Genomic DNA, 18,053 nt, shown 5'->3' on the forward strand with positions numbered 1-18,053 from the left:
GTTTCTAAAGGTTATGCTTCTTATATTACACACACACACACACACACACACACACACACACACACACACATGAGGCTGAGTTAATTACTATTTGTCTAAACTTTTTAATTTATCCTGACCTCAGGGTGACAGATACATGGAAAATGCCATCATGAAATTGTACCACCTGGACTATATCTTAATTTTTAGCTCTTTAGTATGCAAGGATGTATCAGAGATGGTGATGGTTATAGTAGTAATACTGTTGGGGGTGGCTGGTGGTTTTGCTATTTAATTTGTTAAGGGAAATAAAAATTGTGACATGCTAAATTAAAATCTGCCAAACTTTTAGAATTTCTAAACTTGCAAACCTGGAAGAGCAGATTTTGTTTTTATTGATGAATTTAGACAACATCAGCATAAAGACAATGAACTTGTTTCTCTATTGTTAAACTAATACCTCTGCACATTCTGTGACCATCCTGTACTCAGACTCTGCTGCTTTCTTTCCTGTCTTTCTTGTTTTCCCTGCCCCCCTCCCCCTCCCTCCCTCTCTCCTCCATGTCTCTCCTCCCTTGTCCTTTTTCATTCTTCTTTAATCACATCCCCAAATTGTTGGTGAATAAAAATATCTCTTTTTAGAAATCTAGTAACATCTGGGTAATCTTAGAAATGACAGACATTTGTATTTAAATTTTTTATCCATGAAAGAATAAAACCACAATAAGAACGAAGAAAAATTTTAACTCTAATGTTTATATTCTTGAACTTGAAGTTTCTTACTTCAATCACATTGTATCTTGCCTTGCTTTTATCTAGATAATGGTTTCTTCAATGAAATTTTGTTTCTAATTATAGTCAGAGATCTATTAGGGAGAAAGTTTGAGAAATGGATTAATTTAAGAATCCAACTACAATCTAACCTATGTATGAAACCAAATAAAGCTCTGAGAGAAATTAAGAACATTTCCCACTAGGCTTTCATACTTGTGCCATCACATACAACACAGATCAGAATGCTAAGCTATACTCTACCAGTGCCAGGTGTGGCCCCGTCCTTGACACAGGTGCAAATAGTCTCCCCAAGATTTATGTGTAAAACAGCTGCTTAAAATACTTAAAGACCCCTGAGATGGACAGAGTCGGGCTATCTAGAATAACTATGACAGCAATTCTTTATTTTCATCAGTAAGTACATAAAGAAACCAATAAAGAATGCTATATACAGTTATTTCTCCTCCATGGTCTACTTTATCTTACAACCTTAAAGTAAAAGCAAGAAAGACCAAGATAAAATGTTAATGGGGCAAAAGATAATGAAGCCTAGGTAGAATTTATAATCAATAGTGGGGTGGTACATGGTCCCACAGCAATATTGTATAATTTATATCTCTCTAATTTTAATGAGTGAGCCTAGAGCCCAATATGGGAGAGTTGACAGTTTTAAAAATAACAGATGAGGCACAGAATATGTCATGTGATTCAACTTTATAAATGTGCAGTCATTTTGGGTTTTTCACAAGAAACCTTAATTTCATAGAGAACTGTTCTTGTCATAGAAGTGAAAAATATAACATTTACAATCTATTCTAAGTTTGAAAATGTGCTTCTTTCGTTAATTGGGTGAATAATTTGATTCTTAATAAAGAGTGGCTCGCTTTTACCCTTTTCATTTTATTGGAGTCACCAAGTCTGAGCAACCCAATTTCCTCCGTTTTTGTCTGCTTTCTTTGTTATTTGCAGACATGTCACCCTTTATGGTAAATTTTCCATGTAGATAGACAACCCAATTCTCTAGTCTCATTTCCAGGAGGAGATCACTGCAGAAGGAATAAATAGGAAAGTAGTCAGATGATTGGACCTTCCACAACCATAGGAAGTCCAATGGGGAAAGTGTAAATGTGGCTCACTCCAGTGTATCACTTTATTGACTTGATATCATCATATTATGTGTGTGTGTGTATGTGTGTGTGTGTGTGTGTGTGTGTGTGTGTGTGTGTGTGTGTGTGTGTGTGAGAGAGAGAGAGAGAGAGAGAGAGAGAGAGCATGTGTATATGTTGTATGTGTGTGTGTATCCTAAGTATAAGAAATATGCAATATCTGTTTTGTAAGTATTTCAATTTTTCTTTTCTTTTTTTCTTTTTGTTTTTATTTTCGTTTTGTTTTGAGAGAGAATCTTTATACATAGCCCTGGCTGTCCTGTAATTCATCATGTAGACCAACTTGACCTCAAACTCATGAAGATCTACCTGCCTCTGTCTCCTGCATGCTAGGCTTAAAGTGTGTGCCACTATACCTGGCCTCTCTCACAATTTTAGCCAGGAGAATCTTTTCTTTACTTACTCCACACTGTGATGCTTGTTTGTTGTTGTTGGTGGTGGTGGTTTTTGTTGTTGTTATTGTTTATTTAGGAATTCCCAACATTTCCATTTTTTAAAATCTCAACTTTCTTATGAAATATGTCTTCCATGTTTACTATGTTTTAACCTATATTTGTAATTTTCTTACCATTTTGCTCATTTTTCTCTCTAAGTCCTGGATTGATTTTTGTGCTCCATTCCTATACTTGAGTGCCTTCTCTGTGAAGTGATTATTCACTTTTACAGGTAAATTTTCAATTCTTCAATCAAGATTGTATCTATTTCAGTGTCTTTAACTGAATCCAATGTCTAAGAAGATATCACCTTTTGGAGATATTTTATTATCTTTTTGATTCTTTCCCTTCCCTTCCCTTCCCTTCCCTTCCCTTCCCTTCCCCTTCCCCTTCCTTCCTTCCTTCCTTCCTTCCTTCCTTCCTTCCTTCCTTCCTCTCTTTTTATTTTTTTTCTTTTTGATTCTGAGTTGCAATATGCATACCTGTTGCTTGGCCATCTCTCCCTATTTAATTTGTAGATATTTTTAGTGAGAAATGTAATTTTGGAAATATAATTCTAAGTACTATTCCAAAATGAACACCAGGATGCTAAAAGAGCAACAACATCAAATCAAGCAAGATATAGAAAAGCATTTAGCACTAAATAATGTCTACTGGTGCACTGCAAATTACTGCAAGACAAACTAGCTAACTACTGTGGAGTATACTATTGTCTTAGATATCTTTATATTGTTGTGGAGAGATGCCATGAACACGGCAAGTATAAAGAAAACTTTAATTAGGGGTTTGCCCACAGTTCCAGAAGTTAAATCTGTGACCATAATAGTGGCACACATGGTAACAGACTTCCTCCACTCCAAACAGTTCTACCAACTTCCAACCAAGCACTCAAATAGTCTATGGGAACCATTCTCATGCATATAGACACAACAATATATCAGAATTAAATTGAGGGCATATGCAGAAATAGCAAAAGAAGAAAGTAATGGAAGGGGGCTGTGCTATATGATTTTATGTCAACTTGACACAAGCAAGAGTTATTTGAGGGAAGGAGGTCTCTATTGAGAAAATGCCTATGTATTATATATTTATGATGCATTATATATTATACCATATATCATATTACTCCATACCATGTATTATATATTATGCATTTATTATACCATATATCATATGTATTATATTTTATACACACACACACACACACACACACACACACACACACATATACATATATATATATATATATATATATATATATATATGTATATATGCTACAGGGGCTTCTGTAGCTCCTAAATATTTCATATAGAATGTATAATATATGTATACATATACATATACATCGATATACATATACACACATATATATGTATATGTGCATATATATGTATATATATATATATGAGATATAGGCAATGTACTGTAGGGCATTTTCTTAATTAGTGATTGATGGGGAGGGCCCAGCTTATTGTGAGTGTGGCTTCCCCTGCACTGGTAGTTATTGGTTCTATAAGAAAGCAGGTTGAGCAAGCCATGTGCAGCAAGCCAGTGAGAACTGCTCCTCCATGGCCTCTGTATCAACTTCTGTCACCAGGTTACTGCCCTGCTTGAGTTGCTGCCTTGAATTCCTTCAGCGATAGACTATAATGTAAAACTGTAATCCAAATAAACCTCCAACTTTCTTTAAGTCATCATGGTTTAAGCAAACACCTTTAGTCCCAGCACTTGAAAGGTAGAGGAAGGCTGATCTTGGTGGGTTTGAGACCAGCCTGCTTTACATCATGAATTCCAGGTACTCCAGGTCTGTAGAGCACAACTGTGTCTAAAAGAACAAAGGTTTTCCACATGCCTTTCTAAAAGCTGGTCACATGGTGAGGGTAAGGGAGAGAAGACATCCGATCTAGGGTGTGTTCCATACCATCCTGCTATCCTCAACTGACCTTCCATTTCTAGGACCTCAGGAACCATCTTGCAGGCTCTAACAACAGGCCTATAAAAGGCTATCTCCAGGGCTCTTGGCTGGGGTTAAGAAGTGTCCCTAGTTTAGAGAATGAATACCTCTTGTTAAGAACCATTGGCTATAATTGGTGTCAGTGCCTATGTGTCTAAGGTCTCATATTCCACATGGTGACCACATTATGGCCCCCAAGAGTGTGAGAGGTCCTAATGGAGGGTGACCTGGAGGGGACTTCCTGTGAGTACAGTTCCTGAGGAAGATGGCCTCTTACATCCCAGTATTACTGTTTTCTGCTGACTCACCCATCTTTCTGTTTTTCTGTTTTGTTTTGTTGTTGTTGAAGATGTTTCCTGGCCCTTTGCACTGAGAATCTTTTCTCTCTTCTATTCCTATTATTCTTAGGTTTGGTCTTTTCATTGTGTCCTGAATTTCCTGGATCTTTTGGGTTAGAAACTTTTCGCACTGTTTTATTTTCTTTGACTGTTGTGCTCATATCTTCTATGGCATCTTCTATGCCTGAGATCCTCTCTTCTGTCTCTTGTACCTATTGGTGATGCCTGCATCTGTAGCTCCTGATCTCTTTCCTAGGTTTTCCTTTTACAGGGTTTCCACCATTCATGATTTCTTTATTTTTCTACTTCCATTTTTAGTTCTTTTCACCTCTTTGTTCAATTCCTTCACCCATTTAACTTTGTTCTCCTATATTTCTTTAAGGGATTTACTTCTTTCCTCTTTATGGGATTCTACCTGTTTACTTGTGTTTTCTGTTATTTCTTTTAGTGAGTTATTTATATTCTCCTTAAAATACTCTATTATCTTCATGAGATAGGATTTTTAGATCAGAATCGTGGTTTTCATGTGTGTTCCAGGTATACAGGGCTTTTGATGGTGCCAAAGTATATTGGCTTCTGTTGCTTATGTTCTTATGCTTGTCTCTTGCCATCTGGTTGTCTCTGGTGTTAAATGGCCTGGGTGCTTCTGTCTGGAGCCTGCCTCCTATGCCCCTGATTTGCTGCAGGTCTCCTGGGAAACCTGTGACCTTGGCTGCAGCAAACCTTCTAGGAGGCCTTTAGACTGTGGGGTCTTCAGAGGGGCACACACACTAATGATCTGCCCCAGCGGAAGGCCAGTTATCCCTTTCTTTTATGAATACCCTACTAAGCCTTTTCCCCGGAATGGTGATAGACAAGGAACATTAACTTGAGCTTGCCCTCATTTGCCTACAGAATGAGCTCAGGGATTATTTTCACTTAATTTTCTATTTCCTCTAGAGAATAGAAGTAAATGAGAACATTATTTTATTTGCACATTCAAGAAACAATTGTTAAATAAGCTTGGTGTCTCCTTAGGCCTTTGGGAACCAGTGTCAGTGTTTATTTGTAGAGGTGAGCACAGTGTAGGAGAAGCAGGTAGGCAAGATGAATTACATAATTAAGGATAAGAGACTTTAAGCCAGCTCACAGTGAAGTGGTGTAGAGGTGCAGCTATGGTGGAAGAATGTGGGAAAGGCTACGGGTGCATGGGAAAGGATGGCTGGCTGTCGTAAAGTAAACTTGATTGATGCTTGACTGGGGAATACTCTACTGTAAGTGGAAGGTAGTGCTTTGAGGTGGAAACTGAGAGCAAAAGAAGGAGATTTGAACTGGAGGAGTCTCTGATGACCCAGGCTACCCAAGGTAGCTGCTTAGCTTCAGCACATAAATATAATTTTTTTTTCCATTTTTTATTAGGTATTTAACTCATTTACATTTCCAATGCTATACCAAAAGTCCCCCATATCCACCTAGATGAACCTAGATGCCCCTCAACAGAGGAATGGATACAGAAAATGTGGTACATCTACACAATGGAGTACTACTCAGCTATTAAACAGAATGAATTTATGAAATTCCTAGCCAAATGGATGGACCTGGAGGGCATCATCCTGAGTGAGGTAACACATTCACAAAGAAACTCACACAATATGTATTCACTGATAAGTGGATATTAGCCCCAAACCTAGGATACCCAAGATATAAGATATAATTTGCTAAACACATGAAACTCAAGGAGAATGAAGACTGAAGTGTGGACACTATGCCCCTCCTTAGATTTGGGAACAAAACACCCATGGAAGGAGTTACAGAGACGGAGTTTGGAGCTGAGATGAAAGGATGGACCATGTAGAGACTGCCATAGCCAGGGAACCACCACATAAATATAATTTAAAAGAATAAAATCAAACTAAGATTTTTTTTTTTAAAAAAACTACTGTTTATTAAAGAATATCATTGAGAGAGCATTTGTTTTCTTCCCACATGTGACCACCCAGCACTTCTCCCTCCTACCATGTGACAATATTGGACAAAGGTCCTCACCAGGCACCTATTGCTTTGATCTTAGACTTCCAGTCTCAAGATCTGTGAGAAATAGTATTGTATTGTATTGTATTGTATTGTATTGTATTGTATTGTATTGTATATAAATGACCATGCTTGAGGTTTTAGTTAGGACATCACAGCAAGACTAATGGCTACTTCCTAAATGTACCAGAAAAACTAAGATATTCCTTGACCTGTAACTGAATTTCCAGTAGACAATAAGAAGTGATCACTTGGTGGGAGCTTACACATCTGGTTTGGGTTTGGACAGAGTCATGTAACTCATCATTTCCTTACATGTAAAACATGCAGTTGGCCAATAATTAATGCTATAGCTACATCTCTGTTGGTTTATGGTAAATGGAACTTTGAAAATGTATTGACTTTCTACAAAACACATAACACAACAGCTTAGTAGTCTTTCTTTTATAGATAAGAAATGAAAGTGGGAGAGCACTGAATGTCAAGTAGCAAACCAGGAATGGAGGATGAGCTGTTTCCTGAATATCAGAGTGAGCACGAAGCTGCCCTGATTGTGGTCAGAATAGCAACTCCACTCAGCTTCATCTTCCCTTTTGCTGGTCTCCTCTCCCAAGATATACATTGTCTGGAAAACCCAAACCTTTTCATAAAAGTACTCCCAGAAACCAGTAGCAAGCTTCTAGAAAGCAGTAGCCCACTGAATAGGATAAGAACACTATACTTAAAAGAAAAATTTCAACCGACAATTTCATACGGAATGTTGGAAAGAATTCATACAGACATGAAAAACCTAGAAACACACACACATACGCTTATATTTACTCCAAGAATGACCACATACATATATCATTATTACCTTCTTATGATGCTGAATACAAGCAGGAAGTTAAGAGTAAAGGAAAATTATGAACTTCCTGGTGGAATCAGGAGACCAATCACAATACACACAGAGAACTCCTTTGACAGAGAGGGAGAATTCACATTTCAAGATATTTGGGAAAGTTTTCTGTTCACCATCTCTGATCACAAGTAGATCCACCATAGTCAAGCAGCTGAAATCCAAATTTAAAGGCACAACTGGTCTCAAACGTGTTTGCTATTCAATCAATAGAAGTGTTCAGCCAATCTAATTGTATTAATAGCTATAATCAACATGCACAGTAGAAACATATACAGATTCAACTTCACCAAAGCTATGTTTATGAAGTGTATGCATTGCCAAAGTAAAACTAGGCATTGTCGAAGGCACATATAAGTCAGTGCATTGTGACAAACTCAAATTCACTGTGTTTGAGAAGCTTGCAATCATTTAAGAGATCATAAATTCCCATAAATTGACACAGGGTGGCCTCCCTGCAAAGCTGATGTGCCACAGGAAGATATTGATTAACCAAACCTGTTTGTCTTTAAAGAAAGTCATTAATCAGGATTTTGTTTCCTAACTGTAACCAATGGGATTTGCAAGAGAGGAGACATTTAAGCTCGCGAATCTTGGTGGAAGGAAAAGATACCTTAGTATTTCCCTTTTTCCCAGTTGAGGCAGGTGACTTGAAAGCCAAAGATTAGTGAGACAGAGAAGTTTCCTGTCTGTCTGGAAATGATATCTGAAGGTCAGACATTCAGGCACTCTCAGAATTGCCTAAAATGAAATAAAATAGCATTTTAATTAAAATAAATAAATAAACACATACTAGTGTTTTTCATTTCTATTTAAGCACTCACTAAAGAAAGATACATATGTGTAGTGACACTTTAGGAATTTTGGTCCCTTTTAAAAATGCAGAAATATCATAAGAAAGTGTTTTTGTTTTAATCCCAGCTGTGGGAATAGGGAACACTCTTGAGCTGACTACAGTAGCTGAGTATGATTTGCCTCATGCTCTATCAAAGGCATGATTTTTCCAGCAGCAGGTAGTTTCTGTAATTGTATGAAACTTGGAATTCTGGTAACTTTTCAGAGGGTGTATAAGTGCAAGAGCCCTGCTAGGCAGGAGTGATGATTGTTGGTCATTCAGATGGGTTGGTTGTGGTTTGTAAGTAGTTGTCCTCAAAGAAGAAACAAAAGGAAAGAAATTAGCGCTCTCTCTCTCTCTCTCTCTCTCTCTCTCTCTCTCTCTCTCTCTCTCTCTCTCCCCACCCCTCTCTCTCTTCCCCCTATCTAGTGATAGGAGTGAAACCAGGGGGATAAAGGGTGGCAAAAGAAGAACCCACAAAGTAGCAAAGACCACGAACATATGCAGCTTCTTGTTTAAGGTTAATTTATGATATGGGAGGAGAACAGTTTTTACTGTTTCAATGCAACTAGTCTTCACAAGAAAAGGGCTTACTTATCATGTAACAGGATTAAAAGCCCATTGGAAAAGCAAGTGGAGAAACTTGTGTTCTCTTTCCATTTTCCTCGCCTATCTGAATAACTCAGTTGTTCCTCAAATATACTAGAATTGGTGAAAATAATAAGAACGAAAACAGTGCTGTATATATAAGTTACCAAGACTAGGATTAAAGTAGAGAATTTTAAAACCTAATTCCCTTTAAGCTGAATATAGATAGAGCAGAAGCACATTGATAATAGAGGTCAATTAACTTCTGTTGTTAGGGTGTGAATATTGTAGACACTGGATCAGACTTACTGCAAATGTAAGGAGCTTTGGTCACTTCAGTGACTGGGGTGGGGACAGAGGTAGTTGTGCTTTGAAATCTCTTTTAGTTGTGTGTGAGCCTATATCTCACAAACAGACGTGTCTGTTGAGTGCTAATGCTTAGAAAAGTCTGGAGCGTGAAAAGCATTCTAGTGAGGGTCTTTATGTCAAGTTAACACTAAGAATTTTGTATTTCTTCTGCAGATATAACCTATTAAATTCTGATATAATTAGTAGATTATCAGTTTTGTTCATAAAATAGCATTCTGGAAAAATTGTTCTAATTGGACTTTAGCATAAATATGAACCAACCAGTACCACCACAGCTCCCAGGGACTAAACCACCAACCAAAGAGTACACATGGCTCCAGCTTCATATTTAACAGAGGATGACCTTGTGGGACATCAATGAGAGGAGAGGCCTTTGGTCTTGTGAAGGGCCCCAGGGTAGGGGAATGCCAGGACAGGGAAGTGGGTGGGTTGGTGAGCAGGGGGAGGGGGATGGGATGGGGGATTCAGAAGGGAAATGAGGAAAGGGGATACAATTTGAAACATAAGTAAAGAAAATATCTAATAATAAAAAGGAGAAAAACATTTTCCTTTTAGTATATGCTTTCTACCAAATTTCATACATACCTATCTCATTTTAAAATTATAATTTTTTTTCTAAAATTAATTTAGGTACAAGTTTTAAGAAGTAAAGGATGGTTTTAATTTAAAGATAACTATTGAAACACAATTTACATATTTTACAATGTATACATTTATGTACATTTATTATATTACATTTTGAAACTTGTGGTAAAATACATATAATCTGAAACTTATGCTTTTTATCACCCCCCCAACACTCACTTTTTGATGCTAAAGATAAAAATCTAGGACTTTCGATATATAAGACAAGTTCTCTACCACAGAACCCCAATTTGAGAGTTTTTTTAAAATAAGGTTTATTTTTAAACATGCATTTGTGTGTGTGTATGTGTGTGCATTTGCATGTGTATGTATTCTACCTGTGTTGTTTCAGTATCTTTTGAGGATAGACAAGTAAGACAGTTACCCTAGCACTGGAGTTATGGCCAGTGTAAATCATCGAACATGCGTGCTATGAATTGAGTTCCCACCCTTTGAAAGATCAATAAGTACTCTAAGCCACTAAGCCCTATCTTTATTTCTGATCATTTTAATGCTTACAATTTTAGTAGCATTAATTGTATTCAGACCATTGTAAAAGTGTGGCTACTGACTATTTCCTAAATGTTTTCCAAACTCAAATGCAAATTCTGCTATCATTAAACAATAAATAACTCCACTTTTCTTCCATCTTCAGCTTCTGACGACCTTGAACCTCACTTTTGTCAACCTAAAAGCTTCTTAACTGTAATCAAAGAAAATTTACCATTGAATCGATCTGGTTACTTCCCTTAGCATGAAGTTTTTAAGCATCATCCATGATTTAATATGTTTCAACCCTACAGTGTTATCTATGGCTTTCTTATGTGAAATCAAAGTAGTAAGACAAAAATGCTAGCACATTATTATTTATTTGTTCATTGGCTGATAGATATTTGGGAGTACTGATCTTTTCCAAATCTCTCCCTTCAGTTCAGTGGTAATTTTACACTTAGCTTTTTGGTGGTCGCCAAGCTTCTCCACTGCATTTGAACCAAACATTAAATTTATTCTCGTATAATACATAAAATATGGAAAAGGTTAGGCTGAGTGAGTATTGGTTTCAGTGCATACCAGGTATTTTTCCAACAGAAAGAAAAGAAACAGAAATCCATATGTGTTTTGTTTAAGAATATGTTTATGTGTAAAGAACTATTCTTAAAGTGAATTTTAAAAATGTAAGCCTTCTGGTTATATGTAATCACAGTGGTACTGTAATATTTAACAGAGTATGATCATTGAAATGAATGTCTTTTCAAATATAATATAATAGTAATTCTTTGAGAATTTCATAGTGCTTATTTGATCATAACTCTAATTCTTCCCCTAACTCTTCTCATCCCCACCTCCACATTCCATTTCCTCCAATTTCATGAACTTGTTCTTTCTTTCTTTCTTTCTTACTTTCTTTCTTTCTTTCTTTCTTTCTTTCTTTCTTTCTTTCTTTCTTTCTTTCTTTCTTTCTTTTTTCTTTCTTCCTTCCTCTCTCTCTCTCTCTTTCTCTCTCTCTCTCTCTCTCTCTCTCTCTCTCTCTCTCTCTCTCTCGTTCTCTATTTCTTAAAAATAACACATTAAGCATAGTATGTGGACCATTTACTGTACAGTATTCAATCTACCAAGTTGACCTATCCTTTAAAATGTCATCCATGCTAGAGTGTTGACTAGCTTGATCTTGTGTATGTCAGATGTTATGAGTTTGTGAGTATAGCTACCCCTTCATGCCTAAAAGAGACTTGGATTTCTGTTCTCCCTAACTATGGTCTTTCTACTGCATCTACTATGATGACCTCTGAGTGGAGTGTGTGAGTGAAGTGTGTGTGTGTGTGTGTGTGTGTGTGTGTGTGTGTGTCTGTCTGTCTGTCTGTCTGTGTATATACAATAGAACTTTTCTGGAAGTATCAACCTTTCTATTTTCAAGTTATACCACAGAACCACAGTTGCAGAAGCAGCATGGTACTGGTACATAACCATACATATTCATCAACAGCATAAACTAAGGATCTAGATATAAGGTTTTTTGTTTGCTTGGTTGGTTGGTTTTGTGTGTGTGTTTGTGTGTGTGTGTGTGTGTGTGTGTGTGTGTGTGTGTGTGTGTGTGTGTGTGTGTTTTGAGACAGGGTTTCTCTGTGTAGCTCTGGCTGTCCTGGAACTCACTCTGTAGACCAGGCTGGCCTCAAACTCAGAAATCTGCCTGCCTCTGCCTCCCAAGTGCTGGGATTAAAGGTGTGTGCCACCACTGCCCAGCTAGATATAAGTTCTTATACCTACAGTTACTACATTATTTTCCTAACAAAATTCCAAAAATATACATTGGAGAAAAGTCAGCATTGATAACAAATAGTGTTAAGAAAACTGGATATCTATATACAGTAAAATGAAATTTGATCCTTTTTACTCTGCAAATATATCAATACCAATTGAAAAAGAAATAATCTTAGTGTTAGACTGGAAGCTTCTAGAAGGTAGAGTATGGAGTATAACTCAGGGTATAAGATCAGGTGATGACTTTCTGAATAGGACCCTGGTCACTACAAAAGAAACTCTTAATTGAAAAATTGTTAAAGAAGAAGTTTAAAGAATGGGAAAACAATTTTTTGATAGCTATACCTCTAACAGAATGTTAGTGTCTAGAATATGCAAAGAATTAAACACGAAACATCAAGGAAACATAACTCAATCTAAAAGTGGGCTATAAAGCTGAAGAGAAAATTTCCAGCAGAAAAAATAAAAATTCCTAATAATATCACTAAAAATGGTCAAAATTCTTAGTCATCAAGTAAATACAAATCAAAAGTACATTTTCATTTACTTGTTACAGACCAAGAATAACTGGAGAAAAAGGTATAAGTCTGGTCAGTGGTGTGTAGTGGTTTACAACAATCCGAGTGCTCTAAAGTTGGTTATTGTTAGAAGATAAAGAAAGAAGGAGAGAAGAGGAATGAGAAGGAAGAGGAGGGGGAGGAAGAGGAGAATTAAAGAAGCTAAAGAAAAAACACCAAAAACAGATTACCAAGAGATGTAGGCTGAATTCACTGAGTACTTCAACTTTTAAGTTGGAGTCCAGTGAAAAACAAGTCTTTAAGAGAAACAAATTATCAGCCCTTGAAAATTTGAAGCAAATGACATCAAATGTTGGTGAGGTTGTGGTAAATGGAGAGCCTCCATGCTTGTTGATGGAAGTTCAAACTGTTAACACCAATATAGATACAGCATAGTATTTGCTCAAAAATCCAAGAAATAGACCTACCATATGGCCCAACTATACTATTTCTAGACGTATATGAAAAGGAGTCTGTTTCTTACCATAGAGACATGTGGTCATTCATATTCATGCCTGTTCTATTAACAATAGCTAGGGCATGGGAATGGTCTAAATGTCCATCTGTTGATAAATGGAAAGTAAAAATGTGTTACCTATACAAAACGTCATGCAAAATGAAATAATGAAATTTGCAGGTAAGTGAATGGAACTAAAGATTGTTATGGTGAATGAGGTAACCCAGACCCAGACAGACAAATGATCCATATTCTGACTCATTCTTGGATCTCTGTGTCAAATCTTTAGATTTGTATGTTTAACTTGGACTACATATAGAATTAAAAGAAAACTGGAAAGGCACAATTGTGGGGCAAGGGAAGAAAGATATTAAGGGAAACAGTATAACATAACACAAATTATACGTTGTGGAAAGTGGGAGTGATGTTTAGCTTGGTAGGCGAGAATAAAGGAAAGTGTAGATAGGGGATGATAACTAACTAATGATGTTTGCAAAAGATTTATAGAAACCTCCTACTTTGTAGATATCAAACACACACATTCAACCTATTCATAAAATGACTTTAATTGAAATTACCCTACATAATGGTTTTCTCAGAAGCCAAACAAAAATTGCAGTGCCAGTTGTGGAATATCTCCCCTGGTATTGGCTATGGGTATTGTGGAGAACCCCAGTACAATACAATCTATTTTCTCTGTTCCTGGTGGCCCACCAGAACATGATGGTAAAGCCCTATTGCTGAAGATATCACATACTTGTTAATGGGACATGGAAAGATGAAGTTAGTAGTGACCAGAAGCCTCTTCTTGTGGATAATGTTTGTAGTACCAGAAGGTACCTTGTAGGCTGTTAAGGGAAAATACGCATCAATACTCTACCCAGCTGTGAACAATAATAATCACCAACATGACAAAATATTCCCAAAGGCTAATAGTGAGACAGATAACATGCAGGCAACTAATTGCTTCCTGGTTTCTTTTAAGGCTCACTATGCAGGAGGAAATGACTGCTTGGTACTATAAATCAATCCAAAAACCTGTATTTGGGGAACTCAAAGGCTCCAAACGTGAGTCTGATCCAATGGTGAGTCTGCTAAATGAACAGAGCTTCAAATTACTCTCTTAAATTAGTATCTCTTCACCTACTGACTAGTGCAGTTCTCAGATCTTATCAGAAGTGTTCCTTTGTGCAGTGGATTTGAATGTATTATTCCTAAGAAACTCTCCATGAGATGGAAGATGCTGATATTTTATACTTATTTCTTATAGTGGGGTACCATTCTTCCCATTTTGAAATTTTTACTTTTTTTTTTTAGTATTATTATGTCGCTCATTTATATTTAACTAAAAAGTAGTGACAATGTACTTTTTAATTAATTAATATTCATTGTTTTTACTTTATTAACATTTTTTTGAAATCTGTATAACTTACAAAATCACTGCTTCTCTATCATTTTAGAACTAAGTGAGGTATCATCAAGCAGAAAACAGAAATTCACTTCACTGTCTTCATAAGATTGTAGAACTCATGGAGGAGGGATCAACAGGAATCTTTAAAAAGATTCTCACAGGTATGTAGTGTATGTTAAAAAATATACTTCATAACCCTGTCCCTCCCATCATCTTTCCCCTTCTTCTCACCCATTAGTCCTTCATGCTTCCCTAGACAACTTCATTTTTACTATAGTTTAATATATACTTTATGTATGATTTCATGTAACTGTATAGAGTCTATGAGCCACAGATTATAGAAAACCTACATTTGTTTTCTAGAGTATGGTTTTATTTGCTTGATATTATTGTCTCCATGTGCACTTATTTTTCTAAAGTTACACAACTTCATCCTTCACATCTGAAAGAAATTCCATACTACATTTTCTTACCAATACCCTATTGTTGAAAACCTAGTCTGCTTCCATAATTTATCCAGTATGAATATTAATGTCGTGAGCAATGGTGCACAAGTTTTCTGATCTGTTGACTTAAGAGTTCATTGGTTAAATGTAGAGTGGTATAGTTGGGTCACATGGTAGGTGCATTTCTGTGTTTTTTGTGACACCTCCATACCAATTTCCACTCAAGCTAGACTACTTTACATTCTCACCAGTAGTACACAAGTATTCCCTCATCACATTTTTGGTATCATTTGCTCTTTGGTTTCTTAATGTCTGACCTTCTGGCTGGAGTAAAATGGCATGGAGCAAAATTTCAGTGGAGTTTGTTTTCCACTTCTCTAGTGGTTAGTGAGATTGAGCATCTTTTCCTTTTTATTGGCTATTTCTAATTCCTCTTTGGAATATTGTCTGTTTATTTCATTATCCCTTTTATTGATTGGGTTGTTTGTTTCCATGATGCACAGGGATTTTTTTTTTGTTGTTCTTCTTTGTATATCTAAGTATTAATCTGCTGTCAGACATATAGCTGGTGGAAGATGTTCTCCAACTGTTTATTCTATCTCCTCCCTCAGTATCTGTTTCCTGTGATTCACAGAAGCTTTTCAATTTCATTAGGTCCCTTTGGCTGGTATTATTTTTTGAGTGACTAGATCCCGTGCAAGAAGTTCTTTCCTATGCTTATATAGTAAAGTATTCCCCTGCTTTGTCCTTAAACAGTTTCAGAGTTTTACATCTGATGTCAAGGTCTTCCATCTATTTCGAGTTGCCTTTGGTGCAGAGTGAAGAGGAGAAGGGATTCAACATACTAAAGAAGTAAGGTAGGTTGCCTAGCTGGTAGATATGCAAACTTAGGTCTATTTGATTTTGTAGCCCACATTTTCCCTATTTCCCCTTTCTTGAATAATCACCATAACTGTCAAAATATGGAACTGCATGTCAGCATTTCTGAATGCAATATTTCATTAACCATCACAATTGTCATATGAAGAATGAATCCTGACTGACAGCAGTTACCCTATATGGCACTGTTACCCAAATTCTTAGGATGCCATCTGTTTTTTTATAAAGGGGTTAAGCTATCACAGGATCTGCTGTTCCACTTTGTCCAAATATTTTCCCTGCATGATTATATTAAGTACTACTTTAGAAACCAGTGTGATCCACGTGTCTTTAGCATCTTCTGTGTATGCATCACTGCAGTGACTCTCAACCCGTTTCCTTTCTTTCTTTGCACAGAACAAACCATGTAATTAGGTTGATCCTTTTCTTTCTTTCTTTCTTTCTTTCTTTCTTTCTTTCTTTCTTTCTTTCTTTCTTTCTTTCTTTCTTTCTTTCTTCCTTCTTTTTTTTGTCTAATGGATTGGCACTCTACAGAGAGTGTGAATAGGGAATAAAGGAGAATCCAGGAAACAAGGTATGTATAGGCTCATAAGAATAGTGGACAGCTGCATTTGGGGGTTTGTTTGTTTACTCTCCTGTTTGCTTTGAGATAGTGTCTTCAGTCCCAAATGGACAGAATGTCATTTTTCTTGATTTAGAGATGGTGCTCTACCAGAAATCTGTAAGTTTTTTGTAATTATGATCTCATAAAATTTACTAGTTACTTGATAATTTGAAGAGTGAAATATTTAGTAGAACGTGGTCTAAGAAGCAGGAATTCCTATGCAAAAAAATTTGAATGTCTATAATAAAAATAAGTATTGCTTTGTACAGTCATAAACAGTTTATTACTTATTCTCTACACTTATGATGAGGACTGAATAAGAGGAAATGGATTTATCCTGAAACTATGTGCATTTTGGACATAAGAGCATAGTATTTTTGTACTAAGACATTCAATCGTGAAAGCATTGAGGGAAGAAGGTATCTAAAGGTCTTACTGAATTCTCATCTGTCTGAGACAATTCACTTGCAGAGCTATTCTGCAATGACCGGTCTCCTAAGTTCACCCAACGTCAAACTGCTTGATCTCAAATTCCTTTATATTAAACTTCTGTTCTTTGCCAAGGTTCATCGTAGTTAATCACAATTAAAACATGGAAGATTATTGTCACAGCTGAGTTCAAGCAAGTGTTGGCAGAATTTACTGCAAATCAAGTCAATAAAATGAATAAGCAGCTGAATTCCTTCCCTGTTCACCACCCAAACACTTTATAGAATATTCTTTCTTGTAGCAGTTTAGAATTCCCTGCTATGCCCCTAGTGAGAAATTGAATGGCTTAAACCTTCTGGGACTTTTCTAAAGGAAGACTAAGCATTGCTTGTAAAATGCTAGGAAACTTTAAACTACTCTGTAAATATTAAATCATGGCCAAATTAATTGTGGAAATTCCCAGTAAGAAAAAAATTCCCAAACAGTTTAGTATCTATGGGAAAAGTTGACTAATGTTGGCTTTGAATATATATATATATATATATATATATATATATATATATATATATATATATATATACTTTCTTAGACTTCCTAACGTTTTCCTTCTATGTTTAAGTGCACTGTGCCTTTTGTAATTTTTCCAATCAGCCCAAGATAATTGAATAATGGTTGAAAAGTCTATGAACAAGGGAAAATGTGAGCAGTCTACCCTGGAGTTGTTGTTTATTATATGTTAAAGTACATTTTTATGGCTGATGCTCAAATTTCTATGTCCTAAGGTGTTAAGCTATGTGGTACTAATGAAAATGAGAATATATTAATCACCCTCTAATATAAATTAATGATAGAACAAATGCATAATTTCATTAGCTAGCATAATGACTTCCCAGTCATTACTTTTTCTTTTCTTTTCTTTTCTTTTCTTTTCTTTTCTTTTCTTTTCTTTTCTTCTCTTTTCTTTTCTTGTTGTCTGCTCCAAATGCAGATGTAGGTAGTATTCTGGCCTTGAAGGAATTGTGATTGGGTCTAACAAGGTCAT

The 18,053-nt window shown here is 36.2% G+C and overlaps 1 long non-coding RNA gene across 1 annotated transcript in view; it reads left to right on the forward strand.

The window, feature by feature from the left end:
• Positions 1–16,368: 16,368 nt before the first annotated feature.
• Gm41721 overlaps positions 16,369–18,053 on the forward strand; it is a 65,773-nt gene continuing 64,088 nt past the window's right edge. Inside the window, exon 1 of the long non-coding RNA XR_877387.3 lies at positions 16,369–16,552. This is a non-coding gene — a long non-coding RNA (predicted gene, 41721). The remainder of the gene's footprint in view (positions 16,553–18,053) is intronic.

The sequence above is a fragment of the Mus musculus genome, chromosome 18 (genome assembly GCF_000001635.26).
Source record: "Mus musculus strain C57BL/6J chromosome 18, GRCm38.p6 C57BL/6J".
Lineage (NCBI taxonomy): Eukaryota > Metazoa > Chordata > Mammalia > Rodentia > Muridae > Mus > Mus musculus.